Source organism: Oncorhynchus kisutch, linkage group LG12 (genome assembly GCF_002021735.2).
Source record: "Oncorhynchus kisutch isolate 150728-3 linkage group LG12, Okis_V2, whole genome shotgun sequence".
NCBI lineage: Eukaryota > Metazoa > Chordata > Actinopteri > Salmoniformes > Salmonidae > Oncorhynchus > Oncorhynchus kisutch.
Window position 1 is genome coordinate 46,213,764 of NC_034185.2, and position 23,578 is coordinate 46,237,341.

The 23,578-nt window shown below is 41.9% G+C and overlaps 1 protein-coding gene across 1 annotated transcript in view; it reads right to left on the reverse strand.

Annotated features, from left to right (window-relative positions):
• LOC109901063 (catenin alpha-2-like) overlaps positions 1-23,578 on the reverse strand; it is a 651,970-nt gene that overhangs the window by 335,981 nt on the left and 292,411 nt on the right. The gene's annotated exons all lie outside the window — the stretch shown is intronic.

Consider the following 23,578-nt stretch of genomic DNA (forward strand, 5'->3'; position numbering starts at 1 on the left):
GATGTGGTCAAAAGTAGTGCACTATGTTGGAAATAAGGTTCCATTTGGGACACATGCCCTCGTGTCAGTAGAACCACATTAGCACCTACAGCACCAGTACTCCTACTTTCAGTGATGGTCACAAACTGTTTTTTTGTCAATTTGTTTAGTTTTTCTCTCATCCCCAGTGGATGAAGAAGAGGTAAACATACTTGCATAACTAACCCAGAATGTATACCCAGTCTGTATACTACTGATAGGTTCTGACTTCTAAACTTGAAAATATGCAATTACCTTATTCATGTCACCGAGGGAGAGAGGGGAACGTAAAATGTTTACATTCAGTCAGAATGTGTTATTGTTAGACATCAGGGATCCTATGAGAAGGATAATGGCCACAGTCTGGTACAAGTCATCATGACTGCCGTACGTTGGGGTGGAGTGAGGAATTTGGGCAGAGGTCAGGTCAGATGAAGTGAGAAAGAACAGATATCACTAAAGTTCTGTCTAGCAACAGAGATGCATTGGCTGTTCAGATGTCTAAGGTGGAGACCCAGCATACTGTAGGAGAAAGGGTTAAATACCAGTACTTGTGTTACTGTGTCTTGGTCTGTTCAGCTGTTTGACCATTTGGGTGAATAAACTTGGTTTGAGCAAGTTGTCCATCAGTCTGTACTCGGTTTATTTAGAACCTAACACTACAATATGAAATCTATTTCAGTTAGGAGGCTGATATTGAACAGGTTCTGCATTTGGTATAATAAACACATTTGAAGGTGCAAATTATAGGGATATAGGGCTCTGGTCAAAAGTAGTGCAGCATAAACGAAATAGGATAGATGTTTGGGACTCCACCTAAAATGGTGCATTGTGGAGACCGACCGATCACAAGACTCCTCATGTGTCCCAAATGGCACCCTAGTCCCTATTTAGTGCACTATTTTTAACCAGGGCCCATAAGGCTAAACCATAGGGCTCGGGTCAAAAGTAGTGCACTATGTAAATATATAATGTATTAATTGGGACACATCCAATAATATATCTCCACTGTAAATCAACAACATATAGACAAAGGACTCATACTGTGAGCAAAATACATACATTCAATAATATGTTGGTTTATAAAGGGAGAGTTAGTTAGACGTGGGGGAGGGGGGAGGCTGTTTGTTTTAATGAATGCTAAACACTCTGACAAAAGTGTCTTTAATTAGGAGGGCTGACAAAGCAATAAGCACCTTTTGAATGCGTAATTATGCCGTAATGTTTATTAATGTGTTTATTCCCCAGTACAGGGACAGCACCAGACAAGAAGGCAGGCAGCAACCTGATAATTATTTCCAAGACAGATAGAGGGAGAGGGAGAGATAGTAGAGAGAGAGAGGAGAGGGAGAGAGAAAGGGGGGGGGGGGGGGGGAAGGCAGAGAGAGAGAGAGAGAGAGGTTTTCTACAGCAATTGTGGCACGTAAAATGTAAACCTTCATTTGTTTTACAATTGTAACATTTTATATCGCAATTGTGGCACCTAGGCTTTTTGTTGCCACTTATGAAGGGTTTATTCAATATGTTTTCAATGGGCTTTAGTAGGAAAGGCCAAATTCAATATTTGATTAAATAATAAAAACAAAACAAAATACATATACCTAAAAGGGTCCTAAAATTCCAAATCAAATAGCTAAATGATCCATGGCATGACCCTCTTAAAACAATTCCATATGTTAGTGAAATGGAATAGAGCTAGGCACAGGCAAACTCCTAGATGAAAACATGGTTCAGTCTGCTTTTCCAACAGAGACTGGGAGACAAATTCACCATTCAGCAGGACAACAACCTAAAACACAAGGCCAAATCTATACTGGAGTTGCTTCCCAAGACGACTTTGAATGTTCCTGAGTGGCCTAGTTACAGTTTTGACTTAAAAACGGCAAGACTTGAAGATGGATGTCTACACTCTTACAAAAAAGATGACAAAAGGGTTATTCGGCAGTCCCCATAGTAGAACCCCTGTTGGTTCCATGGAGAACCCTCTGTGGAAAGGGACCTACATGGAACCCAAAAGGGTTCTACAATAAACCAAAAGGGTTCTACCTGGAACCAGAAAGGGTTATTCAAAGGGTTATCCTATGGGGACAGCTGAAGAACCCTTTCAGGTTCTACCTGGAACCAGAAAGGGTTCTTTAAAGGGTTATCCTCTTCTAAGACTGTAGCAATGATCAACCAACTTGTCAGAGGTGGAAGAATAAAAAAAAATACAATGTAATCCATTTTTAATTCAGGCTGTAACACAACAAAAATGTGGAATAAGTGAAGGGTATGAATACTTCCTGAAAGCACTGAATAAGAGTACGTACTTCTATGTTAATGCCAGAGGCAGCGGGCAAACGCTTTGGAATGGTGAGAAGGGGGGAGAGAGAGAGAGAGAGAGAGAGAAAGAGAAAGAGAGAGACCAAGCACTTGCTTGGCGACTAGGAGAAGGAAATTATTAAACACATTAACAAACGGAAGGGACGTGCGCATGTGTCGTTAGGCCAAAATTGCTGTCAACTTATCAGCAGAGAAAAGTTAGCATTAGCTGGGGGTAAAAAATGAGGGAACTCCATCACGAGGGCATTTAAATGGCACCCTATCCACTAACTCCACACAACTTTTGGCCTGAGCCTTATGGTCGCTGGTCAAAAGGACTGCACAACGTAGGGTATGGATTGCCATTTGGGATTTAGCTGGAAACCACAGGAATAGACAGGAATCTGTACCGGTTTAGAAATTATCTCTGGTTGTTTCATTGGATTAACAGTATCAATACAACAAAGCTACTGTATCAACTCTAAGACATAGATGTTTTGCCATGTTGAAAGGCCATGTCCTGAGGTGACTTGTCTGAATGTCTGAGCGCCTGTGCACTGCTTTCAGTGTGCAAACAGCTTTGTTGAACGTTCAAACTCCAGCACATAAAAAAAATCCTCTCAGGGATGAAAAACATACAGTTGGAGTCGGAAGTTGACATACACCTTAGCAAAAATACATTTAAACTCAGTTTTTTCACAATTCCTGACATTTAATCCTCGTAAAAATTCCCTGTCTTAGGTCAGTTAGGATCACCACTTTATTTTAAGAATGTGAAATTTCAGAATAATAGTAGAGAGTGATTTATGTCAGCTTTTATTTATTTCATCACATTCCCAGTAGGTCAGAAGTTCACATGGTTTAACTTGGGTCAAACGTTTCGTGTAGCCTTGCACAAGCTTCCCACAATAAGTTGGGTGAATTTCAGCCCATTCCTCCTGACAGAGCTAGTGTAACTGAGTCAGGTTTGTAGGCCTCCTTGTTCGCACACGCTTTTTCAGTTCTGCCCACACATTATTTATAGGGTTGAGGTGATGAGCTTTGTGATGGCCACTCCAATACCTTGACTTTGTTGTCCTTAAGCCATTTTGCCACAATTTTGGAAGTATGCTTGGGGTCATTGTCCATTTGGAAGACGCATTTGCAACCAAGCTTTAACTTCCTGACTGATGTCTTGAGATGTTGCTTCAATATATCCACATAATTTTCCGTCCTCATGATGTCATCTATTTTGTGAAGTGCACCGGTCCCTCCTGCAGCAAAGCACCCCCACAACATGATGCTGCCATCCCCTTTTTCCTCCAAACATAACGATGGTCATTATGGTCAAACAGTTCTATTTTTGCTTCATCAGACCAGAGGCCATTTCTCCAAAAAGTACAATCTTTGTCCCCATGTGCAGTTGCAAACCGTAGTCTGGATGTTTTATGGCGGTTTTGGAGCTGTGGCTTCTTCCTTGCTGAGCAGCCTTTCAGGTTATGTCGATATAGGACTCATTGTACTGTAGATATAGATACTTTTGTACCCGTTTCCTCCAGAATCTTCACAAGGTCCTTTGCTGTTGTTCTGGGATTGATTTGCACTTTTCGCACCAAAGTACATTCATCTCTAAGAGAGAACATGTCTCCTTCCTGAGCGGTATGACGGCTATGTCGTCCCATGGTGTTTATACTTGCGTACTATTGTTTGTACAGATGAACGTGGTACCTTAAGGCGTTTGAAAATTGCTCCCAAGGATGAACCAGACTTGTGGACGTCTACAAAGTTTTTCTGAAGTCTTAGCTGATTTCCTTTGATTTTCCCATGATGTCAAGCAAAGAGACAATGAGTTTGAAGGTAGGCCTTGAAATACATCCACAGGTAAACCTCCAATTGAATCAAATTATATCAATTAACCTATCAGGAGCTTCTAAAGCCATAATATAATTTTCTGGAATTTCCCAAGCTGTCTAAAGGCACATTCAACTTAGTGTATGTAAACATCTGACCCACTGGAATTGTGATACAGTGAATAATAAGTGAAATAATATGTCTGTAAACAATTGTTGGAAAAATGACTTGTGTCATGCACAAAGTAGATGTCTTAACCGACTTGCCAAAACTATAGTTTGCTAACAAGAAATGTGTGGAGTGGTTAAAAAACGAGGTTTAATGACTCCAACCAAAGTGTATGTAAACTTCCGACTTCAACTGTACATTCAAATGTCTATCACCCAAGCTGAGCTGGTTGTGTGTGTGTGTGCGCGTGTGTGTGTGTGTGTGCGTGCGTGCGTGCGTGCGTGTGTGTGTGTGTGTGTGTGGCCACTGTTTATGCAACAGGAAGCATTCCCACCAGAATATTGAGGAAGTTGACCCTTAGGTCTTAGCGGGGAAGGTTGAGCTGAAGCTAATCTATTGGACTGCATGTGCATATTTTAAGATAACGTAACGTAAGTGTCCTGTATGCGTATTTGAAGATAAAACTTATGCATTTGAGCATAACATCAACACATGCAGTTGAGCAATCGTACTGTTTTGTCTTCTCGATTCCTAGCTCAACAAACCTGTTTAGTGCGAACCACCGAATTTTACCATGACAAGGAGACTGAAAATAAGGCCGAATACAAACAGTGTAGTTATTCCCGTCACTAGGCAATCAAACAGGCAAAACATCAGTACAGAGACAAAGTGGAGTCACAATTCAATGGCTCAGACACAATGTATGTGGCAGGGTCTACAGACAATCACGGACTACGAAGGGAAAACCAGCCACGTCGCAGACACTGACGTCTTGCTTCCAGACAAGCAACACCTTTTTTGCCAGCTTTGAGGATGACACAGTGCCACCGACGCAGACTGGTAGCAGTCCTTGGTAGCACTTCTCCGTGGTCGACGTGAGTAAGACATTTAAACCTGTTAACAGTCACAAGGCTGCCTTCCCAGGCAGCATTCCTAGCTCAGAGCATAGGCAGACCAGCTGGCTGGGGTGTTTACAGAGATATTCAATTTCTCCTTATCCCAGGCTGCTGTCCCCACTTGCTTCAAGATGTTCACCATTGTTCCTGTATCCAAGAAAGCAAAGATAACTGAACTAAATGACTATCGTCCCGTATTACTCACTTCTGTTATCATGAAGTGCTTTGAGAGACTAGTCAAGGATCATATCACCTCTATCTTACCTTACACCCTAGACCCACTTCAATTTGCTTACTGCCCCAATAAATCCACAGACGATGCAATTGCCATCGCACTGCACACTGCCCTATCCCGTCTGGACAAGAGGAATACCCATGTAAGAATGCTGTTAATTGACTATAGCTTAGCATTCAACACCATAGTACCCTCATAGCTCATCATTAAGCTCGAGGTCCTGGGTCTGAACTCCACCCTGTGCAACTGGGTCCTGGACTTCCTGACGGGCTGCCCCCAGGTGGTGAAGGTAGGAAACAACACCTCCACTTCAATGATCCTCAACACAGGGGCCCCACAAGGGTGAGTGCTCAGCCCCCTCCTGTACTTCCTGTTCACCCATGAATGTGTGGCCATACACCTCCAACTCAATCATCAAGTTTGCAGATGACTCAACAGTTGTAGGCCTGATTACCAACAATGACAAGAGAGCCTACAGGGAGGAAGTGAGGGCCCTGGGAGAGTGCAACCAGGAAATTAACCTCTCACTCAACGTCAACAAAACACAGGAGCTGATCGTGGACTTCAGAATGCAGCAGAAGGAGCACGTCCCTATCCACATCGACAGAACCGCAGTGGAGAGGGTGGAAAGCTTAAAGTTCCTCGTGTACACACCACTGACGATCTGAAATGGTCCAAGCACACAGACAGTGTGGTGAAGAAGGCCCAACAGTGCCTGTTCAACCTCAGGAGGCTGAAGAAATGTAGCTTGGCCCCTAAAACCCTCACAAACATTTACAGATGTACATTTGAGAGCCTTCTGTTGGGCTTTATCACCGCCTGGTACGGCAACTGCACCATCCGCAACCACAGGGCTCTCCAGAGGGTGGTGAGGTCTGCCCAAAGCATCACTTGGGGAATTCTACCTGTCCTCCAGGACACCTACACTACCCGATGTCACATGAAGGTCAAAAAGATCATCAAGGACATTAACCACCTGAGCCACAGACTGTTCACCTGCTATCATCCAGAAGGCGAGGTCAGCACAGGTGCATCAAAGCTTGGACCGAGAGACTGAAAAACAGATTCTATCTTAAGGTAAACAGACTGTTAAATAGCCATCACTAGCCAGCGTCCATTCGGTTATGCAACCCTGCACCTTTAGAGGCTGATGCCCTATATCCACAGACTTGAAGTCAATGGCCACTTAAATAATGGAACACTAGTCATTTTAATAATGTTTATTTTGAGATGTGTGTGTATTGTTAGATACTACTGTACTGTTGGAGCTAGGAACACAAGCATTTTGCTACACCTGCAATAACATCTTCAAGATATGTGTACGTGACCAATACAATTAGAATTGACTTGATGTGAACTCAGGTGCTCAAGTTGACCATTTCAAGATTTGACTCTGTGTGCAATAATAGTGTTTAACAGGATTGTTTAATACCTCATCTCTGTACCCAACACCTACATCTGTTAGGTCCCTCAGTCAAGCAGTGAATTTGAATTTCAAACACAGATTCAACCAAAAAGACCAGGGAGGCTTTCCGATGTCTCAAAAGAAGGGCATATTGCATATCCCTTTGAGCATGTTGAAGTTATTCATTACACTTTGGATGGTGTATCAATACACCCAGTCACTACAAAGATACAGAGGTCCTTCCTGACTCAGTTGCCGGAGAGGAAGGAAACCGCTCAGAGGCCAACGGTAACTTTAAAGCAATTACAGAGTTGAATGGCTGTGATAGGAGAAAACTGAGGATGGATCAACAACATTGTAGTTACTCCACAATACTAACCTAATTGACAGAGTGAAAAGCATGAAGCCTGTACAGAATAAAAATATTCCAGAAGGCACTAATGGCGTACTGCAAAGATTGTGGCAAAGTAATTCACTTTTGTCCTGAAATACAGTGTTATGTTCAGGGCAAATCCAATACAACACATTACTGAGTACCACTCTTCACATTTTCAAGCATATTGGTGGCTACATCTAGTGGCAGAACGACAGATTCAGGGGCAGAATGACAGATTTTTACCTTGTCAGCTCGGTTACTGGCCCAACGCTCTAACCACTAGGCTACCTGCCGCCACCATAGACGCTTCTACAAATGATTGACTCAGGGGTGTGAATACTTATGTAAATGAGATATTTCTGCATTTCATTTTCAATACATTTGGGTAAGAAAAAACATCTATTGAATCTATTTTGAATTCAACAAAATGTGGAATACGTCAAAGGGAATGAATCCTTTTGGAAGGCACTGCAGTTCCTATAAGCCCTGATCAAAAGTAGTGCACTATGTAGGGAATATACTGCCATTTGGGACTCAAATAGGGACTGTATGTTGTCTGCACGGCAACACGATTTGTCTGGACAGACAGAGAGGCTTATAATGCATCACTAAGGCCCTGACTGCCTGCTCCCCTCTTTGTCACACTGTCAGTGGATATTGAATATGTGGCATTATGCATGAGTTGTAGGTGTTTTGTAACCTGGTGGTGGTGGTGTTTGTGTGTCCATGCATTGATTTGTGTGCATCCGTGCATTTGATTTGTGTCTGTGTGGACGTGTTTGTATGTGTGTACGTGTGTGCACATCAACTGTTGACACTGAACTCGCCGCCTGACTCCCTCTAGTAGAAACCCTATTTTACCAGCTGTCAATTATATAGGTCTCCTCAGGGACCTTCTTGTGGCAAACAAGAGATGGCTGGTTGAAATCTACAGGGATACTATGCAACTAATTGAATCTATAGTCTAAAAGCTTTTGGCAGAGTGAGAGAAAGAGAAAGAGAGAGAGAGAGAAAGAGAGAGAGAGAAAGAGAGAAAGAGAGAAAGAGAGAGAGAGAGAGAGAGAAAGAGAGAGAGAGAGAGAAAGAGAGAAAGAGAAAGAGAGAAAGAGAGAAAGAGAGAGAGAGAGAGAGAAAGAGAGAGAGAGAGAAAGAGAGAGAGAGAAAGAGAGAAAGAGAGAAAGAGAGAGAGAGAGGGAGAGAAAGTGTGTGTGTGTGGTTGGAGACTTTCAGCAGACTCGGGGGCCCATTGAGGAAGATGGCTATCGATGGAGTATAATGGAAGCCAAGGTTTCTATTCAAAGCCCTCAGTAAGGTTTGTGATGGAGTGCTTAAACAATAGGTAGCTACCGGGGAATTTATCACAATGCTCCCGAACTCCCCTCCCAAATAACATCCTATTCTCTACCTAGTGCACTACTTTCGAAGTGGCCACTCCTATGAGCCTTGGTCAAAAGTAGCGCACTACACAGAAAATAGGGTATCATTTGGGACACAACCCTCTGTGACTCCTGGCATTGATTTAGAAATGATCTTCCATGAAGTGAATGGGCAATGGCCCTGTCCCAATTATACACACGGCTTACTGCGTCGGGAGAAATTACTGCTGACAATAGACTCTCATAGACTCTGGCCCTGACTGGACTATTTCATCTGCTCTCTATCTACTTCACTTGTTTTTGTCTGATACCTCTAAATAAAAATGATTAAAGGAAAAGGAAAATGCAATTATAGAATGATATGAATGACATTTTTCATTCTCCAGTCTCAATAGGAAGGTTATTTAAGTGATAATGCCCGAGAAGCTGGTGTTTGGAGGACATTGACACAGGTGTTGTTAGGCCCGTGCCAATATATCCTCCAAACAACGTCTTCGAGGACATTATCACTTTAATACAACGGGTTACCAACATATTCAAAAAATGATTGACATATTTGAATTAAAAATATATATTTTGATGAATTTATTCATAGTATTTCACCCTTCCACAAGATATAGTCCCAAAACAAATCTAGGGTTACTACCCAAGCCGACTGGTCATTTGTTCTATTGGTTGGTTCGGTTGCCAGAGACGCGACCCAGTACTTCAGTCTTTTGTTCTGTATTTATAGAAGCGACCCAGTCATTCGTTCTAAATGTTCCATTGACAATACAGGCTGACAACGTTTTTATCCCTCACTTACTAGCCAGCCAACTACGGCTAACTTGCAGTCACGTCAAACAGTGCAGACAGAATATCAACAGTAGCTGCACTTGTTTAAGCTGTTTTCTAGTGACATTTATTTGATTACATCCATAACAATGAGCTAAAGAGGCACGATTTCCCCCGACATAGAACATGTGCTCTCTCATTAGGACACTGTTGTTCAGGAGATAGCCAACAACACAATATCTTCCAACAGGAAGCTGGAAAGACTGCAAACTAGCTGCACTTCATTTCCTTTTGACCTTTTTTCAAATGACATTTATTTGTATACATCCATAAAAATCACGACATCTGATTCATGATTTCGACTGGCTGAGAAACGCTGCCTGCCACTCTCTCTCTCTCTCTCGTCCGGACTCCCGACCCCGACGCGTTCATTACTATGGCACAGCTGGAGGTCAAATTTGAATATTGAAACAACATTGCAAAATGTCAGAGAGACAGACAGCAAGTTTGATACAAATCTCCGCTGTTGAAAACGAAATGTTAGTCTAAAAGAAGTGTGAGATAAATTTTATTTATTGTCATCGTGGAGATCAAGTTTAGAACTTCCCTGCCTGGGCTGATGAGACAGTGGATTGCCTAGTCAGATGTAACAGAGTAATTAGGACTTTTTACGTCACAGATAGGTGGAATAAACACCGGCTGTAAAACACTTTTAACCAATCAGCATTCAGGATTAGACCAACCCGTCATATATTCGCTATTAAACTGTCATCGACCTTTAGCAGCACGAGACGTCATCCAGCGATTTTTTTTTGAACCGTTACTGTTGAAAAGCGATATCCCAAGTATAAATACAGTGAAGTAAACAACTAAAGGGTTAAAAATAAAAATAATAAGAAGCTAAATAGACTTTAAGGAGTTGGTCTGATGGCCTCCCCTCTTGCTTGAGAAACAATGGAGGAGCAACAGAGAACAAAAGAGTGCTATGGTGACTCTGCCATGTCATGGCGTACCTGGACCACCTGTTGAGGTGAGCCTCTTTGCTCAGCAAATCAGCTGTTTAAAGGAGATGAAAAGGAGACTGGAGTGCCACATGGTCATGAGATGTCAATGCTGCGTGTGTCATCATCATTCAGGCCAATATCATGTTGGGGGACGAGCTGGATAACACAATAATGTATGCCATTTAGCAGACATGCTGACCCAAAGCGACTTACAGCACTGTGTGCATACTGTACATATGGGTGGATTCAGTGGGAATCGAACCCACAACCCTGACTGCATTTGACACATCCAACTGTGCCCCCGCTGGACTCTGTGCATGTGTGCGCGTGTGTGTGTGCGCGCGTGTGTGTGCGCATGCGTGTGTGTGTGTTTTCAGCAGACTATATCTTTACTGTATTGCTCTTGGACAAAACCAGCTGAGAAGATAGTGGTAGCTCTTTAGCCAAGAGGCAATCCTGAATTGGTACATTTTTTGGACAGGGCTTTTCTTGAATCTATTTGAATCTCTTTTCTACATTCAATAGTAATAGTGAAGACATCAAAACTATGAAATAACACATATGGAATCATGTAGAAACCAAAAAAATGGTTAAACAAATCAAACTGTATTTGTTTCAAAAACTCAATAAGGTTGTGGGTCCACCAGACCCGTGAACATTGGCTGAATAACAAAAACATGAACACCACCTGAGAGTTTAAATGGAATGGCTATTCTTGTTCCTCAACGTTTTTTTTTAGTTAAATGAACTTGAAATAGTCTATCCAATTCTCATTCCATCGCTTACGGCCATACCAGCCTGAATAAGCCTAAGCCCAATCTTGTCTGATCTCGGAAGCTAAGCAGGGTCGGGCCTGGTACTATGACCATCCGTCATAGAGTATAGAGCTGTAGTTTGGGATTCAAACCTGGGGGTAGAATCAAACGGGGCATCCAACAGCTATTAGAGCAGCCTCTGTCTATTTAGTGATTGCTCAGTGATGGAGTAAAGGCTTCAGTGGTTAATGGCCAATTCATTCTGTTCCTGCAGGGCTGAGGGATGAGGCTTTATGGGCCGCTGTGAGGTGGTTCAGTTCAGTTCATTTGGTGTGTGTGTGTGTGTGTGTGTGTGTGTGTGTGTGTGTCTTTAGTTACTTAGGATCGATGAGGACTGTGAGTGTACTATTTTAGGATTGTGTGTGTGTGTGTGTGTGTGTGTGTGTGTGTGTGTGTGTGTGTGTGTGTGTGTGTGTGTGTGTGTGTGTGTGTGTGTAAATGAGGTATTGCATTGTTACCGTGAAGAACAGTAATGTATAAGTGGTGGGAGAGAGAGAACGTTCCAACCCCAATACACTGCATCCAGTCCAGTTCTTGGAAAGAGAAATGCTACCAGCACTTCACTTCAGAATGGGGAGGCCATGAGGCTCTCAGATTAGCTGTCTATTCACGGCTCACCACATGTAGCAGGGCAAAAAGTGCTCGCTCTGTGTGTGTGTGTGTGTGTGTAACTTAGTGAGTACAAAGTGAGATCAGGAGATGTGGAAAGGGGAAGAAAGCTAGCCGAGCCATCGCACTTTACCACTGGAGAGCCGTAATTGATTCATACTCGTCACGAGTCGCAGTGGAGACTCGGGATTAAAAAGTATGATCAAAGTTAAGGTCAGGACACACGGGAAATGAAAGAAAGTTAGCCAAGCTATCGAGCTAGCCGAGAAATCATTCATTTACTTTAGCACAGGAGATCATCATCGATTGAACGAGGTCTAAATATCCTCCCTTACAGTTCAATTCAGAATGTTTATCGCACCGCGAGAGCATCGATTGAGGCGGCGCATTGAGATTGACTAGGTCATCATTGCAAAGACTGTGGCAAAGTCAGACGTCTTCTCTATCAGAACATTCAAAATGACTTAGAATTGCGTCCCAAACGGAACTCTATTACCTATGTAAGGGCACAAATGTTGGCCCTGGTCAAAAGTAGTGCAATACATAGGGAAAAGGGTGCCATTTGGAATGAAGCCTATTTAGCGTTAGTCACTGTGCCATCTCTCTATTCTTCTATCTCGGCGTGCTCATGATGTAAGATAGCATGAATGTGCTACAGCAGAAGAGCAGTCCTAGTCCACTAGGGCCTGTGTGTTATATTCTCTTCTGTTCTGTCGTACTACAGCACAAAGGAGTTGAGTTACGTAAGTACTCCCTCTCTCTCTCTCTCTCTCTTGTACTTCCAGTTTATACCTCTCTCTCTCCTACAGCATTTTACAGCCATGTGTAATATTATTTTTTTTACAGATGTTCCAGCAGCGTTCCCGCAATGTTATAATTACGTTGACATTCCCCCATGGTGCATTGCACCTCGTGTTCCTCTCCACCTGCTAGTTACCAAGGAAGACGGCGGTGTGCTTGAACGTTTGTTGTTTGCCGCACCCCTTTTTCCTTCTCGCCGGGTCAAGGGACTCCCAGAGTACACGTATCCCTCATCCTCGTTCCTCTCTTTCTCTCTCTTTCTCTCATCACCACCACCACCATCCCCTCAATTCACGATTCAAATCTTCATTAGCTTATGAAAGAGATCAACTCCGAAATGTACGCCCCAGAAATCATTGGGGTGGTATCCTGGGAAGAAAAAAAATGATTGGGTGTCAGCACAGCGGTGGGTCATACAGTATCAGGCGTATCATGCCAATTAAGCCTGTGTTCTCTTTAAGGTGTGGATAATAGTGTTCACAGTGGTAATGGTGTGCTGCAGACTCCTCGCCACAGCGCTCTGATGGCGTCTGCACAGGAAGGTGATTTAGAGGGTCTTTACACGGGTCAGGTACCATCTAAAATACATTACAGTTGGGGTAAGGAAATGTACATAGTCCACTGTTTATGGTCATTAACACAACTCTACTGCTGTAATTTATTTCAAACCATTAATAAAATGGTTTCTCAAACCAATGTATAAATGATAATAAAACAGACCCGTATAAACGAGCCCCGATGAAAAACAAACCTTTTATATTATATCACAGCTGAGAATCATTTAGAATAAGATTCTACTAAGGTTGCACAACTCTGAGGGCAACAAATAGTGTTTGACCAAATACAATGCTGTTTCTTTGTAAACCAATTAACAACAGACTTTCAGCATGCTTATAGAGAAGGGCACTCAACATGTTTTGCACTAACAAAAATGACTGACGATTGGTTGAAAGACATTGATAATAAGAAGATTGTGGGAGCTGTACTGTTAGATTTCAGTGTATCCTTTGTTATTATTGACCATAATAACAAAATGTATGTATAATGGCTTTTCAACTTATGCCATATTGTGGACTCAGATCTGTCTATCTAATAGAACTCAGGGGGTTTTCTTTAATGGAAGCTTCTCTAATGTCAAACATGTAAAGTGTGGTGTACCGCAGGGCAGCTCTCTAGTTCCTCTACCCTTTTCCATTTTTACCAATGACCTGCCACTGGCATTAAACAAAGCCTGTGTGTCCATGTATGCTGATGATTCAACCATATAAGCATCAACAACCACAGCTAATGAAGTCACTGAAACCCTAAACAAAGAGTTGCAGTCTGTTTTGGAATGGATGGCCAGTAATAAACTGGACCTGAACATCTCTAAAAGTAAAACAAAGAGCATTGTATTTGGTACAAATGATTCTCTAAGTTCTAGACCTCAGCTGAATCTGGTAATGAATGGTGTGGCTGTTGAACAAGTTGAGGAGACTAAATGACTTGGTGTTACCTTAGATTGCAAACTGTCATGGCCAAATCATATAGAGTCAATGGTTGTAAAGACGGGAGAGGTCTGATCGTAATAAAGAGATAATCTAGTTCATTTTTACACCAAGTCCTGCAGGCTCTAGTTTTATATTATCTTGTATTGTCCAGTCATATGGTCAAGCGCTGCAAGGAAAGACCTAGTTAAGCTGCAGCTGTCCCAGAACAGAGTGCCAAGTCTTTCTCTTCATTGTAATCAGAGGGCTGATATTAACACTATGCATGCCAGTCTCTCTTGGCTGAGAGTTGAGGAAAGACTGACTGTGTCAATTCTTGTTTTTACAAGAAATTCAAAAGTGTTTACATAGTCAACTTACACACATCACTGACACACACACATACCCCACCAGACATGCCACCAGGGGTCTTTTCACAGTCCTCAGGTCCAGAACAAATTCAAGGAAACGTACAGTATTATACAGAGCCATGAGTGCCTGGAACTCTCAGCTTATACAGCGCAAGTGAACAGCAAACCTGGTTTAAATTTTTTTTAATAAAGCAACACCTCAATTGCTAAGTATTTTGTCTGTAATGTATTTTTTTGATATGTGTCAGACAAGCCATTAGACTGTGAAACAGTTAATCAAATGGCTACCCGGACTATTTGCATTGACACCCTTTTTTTGTACTGACTCTCTTGCACTGGCGCTATGCACCCTCACCGGACTCTACCCACATATTACACTGACATTCCGACACACACACACACACACACACACACACACACACACACACACACACACACACACACACACACACACACACACACACACACATATTCAGTGCCTTCAGAAAGTATTCACACCCCTCAACTTTTTCCACATTGTGTTACAGAATGGAGATGAGTGAAACGTACTCCTCAGCCTTAAGTGTCCCGCTTGCGTCGCCTCATTAGCTAGCTTTTGAGGTAGCGCGAATAGCTAAGACACTTGAGGGAGGACAGTGAGTATAGGCTGAATCTGGAGGCAGTGGTACTCGGTAAGCAAGCAGTGTGACATCCTTTACACCTACACACAATACCCCATAATGCCAAGTGGAATTACATGTTTTTTTTTAATGTTTACAAATTAATCGAAATGAAAACCGGAAATGTATTCAACCCCTTTGTGTATGGCAAGCATAAATAAGTTCAGGAGTAAGAATGTGTTTACAAGTCACATAATAAGTTGTATGGACTCACTCTGTGTGCAATAATACTGTTTAACAGGGTTTCTCAATGACTACCTCATCTCTGTAGCCCACACATACAATTATCTGTAAGGTCCCTAAGTAAAGCACTGAAAAACAGATTCAACCACAATGTACAGTACCAGGGAAGTTGTACAATGCCTCGCAAAGAAGGGCACCTATTGCTAGATAAAAAACATAATGCAAAAAAGCTGACATTGAATATCCCTTTCAGCATGGTGAAGTTATTAATTACACTTTGGATGGTGTATCAATACACCCAGTCACTACAAAGATACAGGGGTCCTTCCTAACTCAGTTGCCAGAGAGGAAGGAAACTGCTCAGGAATATCACCATGAGGCCAATGGTGATTTTAAAACAGTTTAATGGCTGTGTTAGGAGAAGGCTGACAATTGATCAACAACATTGTAGTTACTCCACAATACTAACCTAATTGACTGAGTGAAAAGAAGGAAGCCTGTACATAATACAAACTTTCAAAACATGCATCCTGTTTGCAAAAAGGCACTAAAGTAAAACTGCAAAGAATTTGGCAAAGAAATGCACTTCATGTCCCAAATACAAAGCCTTATGTTTGAGAACCACTATTTATATTTTGAAGCCGTGTAGTGGCTAATAATAATGTGCAAATATTGTACAATACAGGCATGCAAAGCACTTAGAGGTTCATCTAGAAAGACTCACAGCTGTAATCACTGGCAAATGTAATTCTAACATGTATTGACTCAGCAGGTTGAAAACTTATCAGGATGTATTAGTATTTATATATATATACATATATATGATATATATATGTATATGTGTGTATATATATATATACAGTGCCTTGCGAAAGTATTCGGCCCTCTTGAACTTTGCGACCTTTTGCCACATTTCAGGCTTCAAACATAAAGATATAAAACTGTATTTTTTTGTGAAGAATCAACAACAAGTGGGACACAATCATGAAGTGGAACGACATTTATTGGATATTTCAAACTTTTTCAACAGATCAAAAACTGAAAAATTGGGCGTGCAAAATTATTCAGCCCCTTTACTTTCAGTGCAGCAAACTCTCTCCAGAAGTTCAGTGAGGATCTCTGAATGATCCAATGTTGACCTAAATGACTAATGATGATAAATACAATCCACCTGTGTGTAATCAAGTCTCCGTATAAATGCACCTGCACTGTGATAGTCTCAGAGGTCCGTTAAAAGCGCAGAGAGCATCATGAAGAACAAGGAACACACCAGGCAGGACCGAGATACTGTTGTGAAGAAGTTTAAAGCCGGATTTGGATACAAAAAGATTTCCCAAGCTTTAAACATCCCAAGGAGCACTGTGCAAGCGATAATATTGAAATGGAAGGAGTATCAGACCACTGCAAATCTACCAAGACCTGGCTGTCCCTCTAAACTTTCAGCTCATACAAGGAGAAGACTGATCAGAGATGCAGCCAAGAGGCCCATGATCACTCTGGATGAACTGCAGAGATCTACAGCTGAGGTGGGAGACTCTGTCCATAGGACAACAATCAGTCGTATATTGCACAAATCTGGCCTTTATGGAAGAGTGGCAAGAAGAAAGCCATTTCTTAAAGATATCCATAAAAAGTGTCGTTTAAAGTTTGCCACAAGCCACCTGGGAGACACACCAAACATGTGGAAGAAGGTGCTCTGGTCAGATGAAACCAAAATGGAACTTTTTGGCAACAATGCAAAACGTTATGTTTGGCGTAAAAGCAACACAGCTCATCACCCTGAACACACCATCCCCACTGTCAAACATGGTGTTGGCAGCATCATGGTTTGGGCCTGCTTTTCTTCAGCAGGGACAGGGAAGATGGTTCAAATTGATGGGAAGATGGATGGAGCCAAATACAGGACCATTCTGAAAGAAAACCTGATGGAGACCTGAGACTGGGACGGAGATTTGTCTTCCAACAAGACAATGATCCAAAACATAAAGCAAAGTCTACAAAAATAAACATATCCAGGTGTTAGAATGGCCAAGTCAAAGTCCAGACCTGAATCCAATCGAGAATCTGTGGAAAGAACTGAAAACTGCTGTTCACAAATGCTCTCCATCCAACCTCACTGAGCTCGAGCTGTTTTGCAAGGAGGAAGGGGAAAAAATTTCAGTCTCTCGATGTGCAAAACTGATAGAGACATACCCCAAGCGACTTACAGCTGTAATCGCAGCAAAAGGTGGCGCTACAAAGTATTAACTTAAGGGGGCTGAATAATTTTGCACGCCCAATTTTTCAGTTTTTGATTTGTTAAAAAAGTTTGAAATATCCAATAAATGTCGTTCCACTTCATGATTGTGTCCCACTTGTTGTTGATTCTTCACAAAAAAATACAGTTTTATATCTTTATGTTTGAAGCCTGAAATGTGGCAAAAGGTCGCAAAGTTCAAGGGGGCCGAATACTTTCACAAGGCACTGTATATATGTATATATGTGTGTGTGTGTATATATATATATATATGTATATACATATATATATGGCTGAGTGAAAAGAAGGAAGCCTGGACAGAATAAAAACAATTACAAAACAAGAAAAAAATGACAATTAAATCAGTTTTAACCCCACTTTTTAACACAGCAAAATACTTTCTGAAGGCACCGTACATGTACATATAACCTAAATAACCTCAACTACCTCACTACGGTACTCAATGTATATATAGTTGAAGTTGGAAGTTTACATACACCTTAGCCAAATACATACACCTTTACATACATACACAGTAAATATTCCCTGTCAGTTTATTTTAAGAATGTGACATTTCAGAATAATAGTAGAGAGAATGATTTATTTCAGCTTTTATTTCTTTCATCACATTCCCAGTGGGTCAGACGTTTACATACAATCAATTAGTATTTGGTAGCATTGCCTTTAAATTGTTTAACTTGGGTCAAACCTATCAGGTAGCCTTCCACAAGTTTCCCACAATAAGTTGGGTGAATTCCGGCCCATTCCTCCTGACAGAGCTGGTGTAACTGAGTCAGGTTTGTAGGCCTCCTTGCTCGCACACGCTTTTTCCGTTCTGCCCACAAATGTTCTATAGGACTGAGGTCACGACTTTATGATGGCCACTCCAATACCTTCACTTTGTTGTCCTTAAGCCATTTTGCCACAACTTTGGAAGTATGCTTGGGATCATTGTCCATTTGGAAGACCTATTTGCGACCAAGCACCAGTCTCTCCTGCAGCAAAGCACCCCCACAACATGATGCTGCCACCCCCGTGCTTCACGGCTGGGATGGTGGTAAGCCTCCCCCTTTTTCCTTCAAACATAACTATTATTATGGCCAAGCAGTTCTATTTTTGTTTCATCAGACCAGAGGACATTTCTACAAAAAGTACGATCTTTGTCCCCATGTGCAGTTGCAAACTGTAGTCTGGCTGTTTTATGGCGGTTTTGGAGCTGTGGCTTCTTCCTTGCTGAGCAGCCTTTCAGGTTATGGCGATATAGGACTCGTTTTACTGTGGATATAGATACGTTTGTACATGTTTCCTCCAGCATCTTCACAAGGTAATTTTCTTTTGTTATGTGATTGATTTGCACTTTTAACACCAAAGTATGTTAATCTCTAGGACAAAGAACACATCTCCTTCCTGAGCGGTATGACAGTTGTGTGGTCCCATGGTGTTTATACTTGCGTACTATTGTTTATACAGATTAAAGTGGTACCTTCAGGCATTTGGAAATTGCTCCCAAGGATGAACCAGACTCGTGGAGGTATTTCCTGAGGTCCTGGCTAATTTCTTTAGATTTTCCCATGATGTCAAGCAAAGAGGCAATGAGTTTGAAGGTAGGCCTTGAAATACATCCACAGGTACACCTCCAATTCACTCAAATTAAGTAAATTAGCCTATCAGAAGCTTATAAAGACTTGACATTTTCTGGAAGTTTCCCATGCTGTTTAAAGTCAGTGTATGTAAACTTCTGACCCACTGGAAGTGAAATAGTGAAAGAATCTGTCTGTAAACAATTGTTGGAAAAATGACTTGCGTCATGCACAAAGTAGATGCCAAAACTATAGTTTGCTAACAAGAAATGTGTGGAGTGGTTAAAAAAACGAGGTTTAATGACTCCAACCAAAGTGTATGTAAACTTCCGACTTCAACTGTAGCCTTGTTATTGTTCTTTTATTGTTTTCATTTTTTTATTTTGCAAATCTTAATTTTTAACTCCTGCATTGTTGGGAAAGGGCTCGTAAAAGTAAGCATTTCACGGTAAAGTCTACACCTGTTGTACTCAGTGCATGTGCCAATTTTGTTTTTGATTTGACTTGTGCAAGGTCGGTAGAATCTTATTCAAAATCATTCTCAAGTGTACTGGCTGCCAAAGTTGCTTCCACCAAGTATTACCTCTAGGGTGTGAAGATATACTCAATCAATACATCCTCATTTTGTATTTCTTAGTCATTTGGAAAATGTTCAACTTTTTCTCTTTCACTTTGAACATGTGCAGTAGGTTTGTGTAGATCAATAGAAAAACAATCTAATTAAATCCCTTTTTAGATGACATTTTAACGCAGCGAAATGTCAAGACTGTTCAAAAGGGGTTGTAGACTTTGACTTGCGACCGATAGCCGATATCTGCTGGTGAACAATATTGACTTCAAAACCACGCCATCTTCCACTGCAACAAGTCACCTGTTTGCATCTCTGTGCTCTTTGTGACTCCCTGACTCAGTCCCCATTGTCCCCATCTGCCTCACACCAACTTGGAACAAGCTAACAAGCGTCACTTTCCAAAAGAGCAAATGCTTGACTTGACCTCCGGTTACTCACCAGCCTAACGGCCCTTTTTAGAGCATTAGCTGCTGCTGTCATGTTGAGAGTGGGGTCAGAGGTCGAGAACAGTCCATGCTTTATTTGTCAGTATGATTGTCAGTGTGTGTGTGTGTGTGTGCGTGATTGCCTGTGTGTGTGTATGTCTGGTGGCAGTCTGGGTTCAGTGAGAAAACGCTGACCTCGGGTCAGTGCAGTGAGGAAACGCTGACCTCGGGTCAGTGCAGTGAGAGCAGGTGGAGTGAGGACAGGACAGACAAAGGGAATGGCCAATCAACAATGAGGTCATTCACGCCAGAAAACCTACTCAAACAGGAAAGTGGATGACATCACATAACTGCATTAGGAAAATATGAAATTGAACATTTATTCGCTAATTGCCAACATTTCAAAGGCGTTGGTGAACCCCGGACTGTACATCTGCAGTTGGGACATTGTGCGGTGTGCAAACTTTAAACAAAATAAGCTACAAATCACATCAGTGATTTGTCACTTGAGAGCAGAGCTTTGTGGCTCTATTCAGTACTATACAACAGATGGGCCTACTGTACTGTATACTGTAACAACCTCATAACAGCTAAAAGATGAGCCAGCAATACTGATGAAAACAGTGGGGCTCGCGATCATCACGCAAGCAGGGAGCTTCCTTACAGACGACAGACAAGCGGAGCAGTGACATTTGGCTGCGATACGACTCGCACAACGGGACGACAGACGTCAAAACCCGAACAGCTGGAGTCTGGCGCGGCAGCCAAAACAGAAGAAAACTAAAAGAGTTCTATATATACTATTCTCTCTGTTCTCTCTTTTCACCCCCCTGTGTTTTGAAAGGAAGAGGGGGAAATTAATGGTTTGGCTGTTTCTTGTTCCTTTACACCCTTTAATATTTTTTTATTTTTTTGATGAACCATAACTTCCGACAGGTATTCTGCATATCTTAAGGGGATCGACAAGGTGGATGGAAGGATGGAAGAAAGGAGGGTGAAAAGAGAATAGGATATCTTCACTTCCTTTGTGTTCCCTCCCGTCACAACAAAGGAGGGTACCGCAGAGAGAAAGAGGCAGAGAGAGAGGAAGAGGCAGAGAGAGAGGAAGACAGAGAGAGAGGAAGACAGAGAGAGGGACAGACCAGGAGAAAAAAGACAGACAATGCAAGACGGACAGAAAAAGAGAAAGAGAGAGTGTGACGGAGGGGGAGGGGGGGGCAGAGATTCAGATGTAGAGAGAAAGTCAAAGAAGAACAAAGACGGAGAGAAAGAACATTAGCTTGTTGCGGATGGCTTCCTCCTCAGTCTCAGTCTTGTACCCTTTTATTCAATGTTCGCCTAACATGACATACTCAAATCTAACTGCCTGTAGCCTAGGGCCAAATCAAATTGTATTTGTCACATGTGCCACATACAACAGACCTTACAGTGAAATGCTTACTTACAAGAACTTAAAAATACCTATAAATAAAAGAGACAGTAAGGGTTCAAACTGTAGAACCCAGTTCCTACATTTCAATATAAACGTTTATTTTATCAAACAACTATTATACCTTTTATTTCTGGGACCCTCAGGATGACAAATCAGAGCAAGAATACTGAGTGTAAGTACATTATTTACCTTCAGAGGTGAATGTATCAAACCAGTTGCCATGATAAACGTGTGTTGTTGTTGTGCACTCTCCTCAGACAATAGCATGGTATTTAGTTTTTACTGTAATATTTACTGTAAATTGGACAGTGCAGTTACATTAACAAGAATTTAAGCTCACATGGTAGACACTACCCAGGTGCACCTACACTCTCCTGAAGAAACGTAGAATGAAAAAATACCCACCCAAGTCTGAGGGAGAAAACACGAGGATGAGGAAAGTTAGTGAGAAATGCATAGTTTGCTGTAATTACTGCTAGATGTCATGGGATCATTGAAAGAAATAAACAAGTAGGAGAAAGAGTGAGTGAGTGAGTGAGTGAGTGAGTGAGTGAGTGAGTGACTGGCTGGCTGACTTGCTGACAGGCTAAACTCAATTGACTTCGAATGAGTGAGCGAGTGAGAGAAAATGAATGACCACACGATCAACAGATCAAAAATTACGACCAATATTTACTTTTATTTTACCAGGTAGGATGACCGAGAACACACTGTCTTTTCTGGCAATGACGTGAGGAAGAGGTACAGAGGGGCTGATTAGGTGGCCATGATGGTACGGTAAATATACTGAACAAAAACATAAACGCAGCATATAAAGTGCTGGTCCTATGTTTCATGAGCTGAAATAAAAGATTGCAGACATTTGTCATACATACATAAAGCGAATTTCTCTCAAATTATGTGCAGAAATGTGTTTACATCCCTGTAAGTGAGCATTTCTCCTTTGCCAAGATAATCCATCCAACTGACAGGTGAGGCACATCAAGAAGCTGATTAAACAGCATTATCATCGCACAATTAAAGGCCATTCTAAAATGTCACACGACACAATGCCACAGATGTCTCAAGTTTTTGAGGGAGCATGCAAATGGTATTCCGACTGCAGGAATGTCCACAAGAGCTGTTGTCGGAGCATTGAATTCAATTCTTTACCATAAGTCACTTCCACTGTCGTTTTAGTGAATTTGGCAGTTCATCCAACCTGCCTCACAAATGCAGACCACGTGTAACCATGCCAGCCCTGGGCCTCCACACCTCCTTCTTCACCTGTGGAATCGTCTGAGACTAGACACCCGGCTGATGAAACTGAGGACTATATATGTCAGGTAAAAAAAATATTTTTGTGGTGAAAAACCCCTTCTGATTTGCTGGACCTGGCTCCCAAGTGGGTGGGCTTATGCCCAGGCCGACCCATGGCTATGCCCCTGCCCAGTCATGTGAAATCCATAGATTAGGGCCTAATGAATTTATTTCAATTGACTGATTTCCTTATATGAACTGTAACTCAGTAAAATCCGTAAGTGTTGCATGTTGCTTTGATATTTTTGTTCAGTATAGTTGCACTACTACAGTAGGAACCCTCCGAGCAGCTATAAGCCAGCATCATTATCATAGCTCTTCAGCAGGTGGTTGCAGACACAAACAGGCTATACTCTCACTCCCTTCTATAAACTACTGCATGTGCACGCAGATTCCTTCTGATCTGACAAGCATGTTGACCAGAGTAGGCCCCCGTGCACACTCCGTGTGTATCTGTCTCTGTTGTCCCTAACGCGGCTGCCAACCTCCTAGCCCTCCTAACGCATCACTGACAAGCAGTCGGTCCTAAAAACAAACAAAACAGGCTTTGTAATTAGAAAAAGTAATTAGTGGAATGAACATTAGACAACCGTTAGACAAGCATTATAATATGTGCTTCTGATCTCCTTGCGCCGGAAACTCCAGGCCTGCGTCCCAAATGGCACCCAATTCTTGACATAGTGCACTACTTTTGAAAAGAGTCCTATGAGCCCTGGTTAAAAGTAGTGCACTATCTATGAAATAGGGT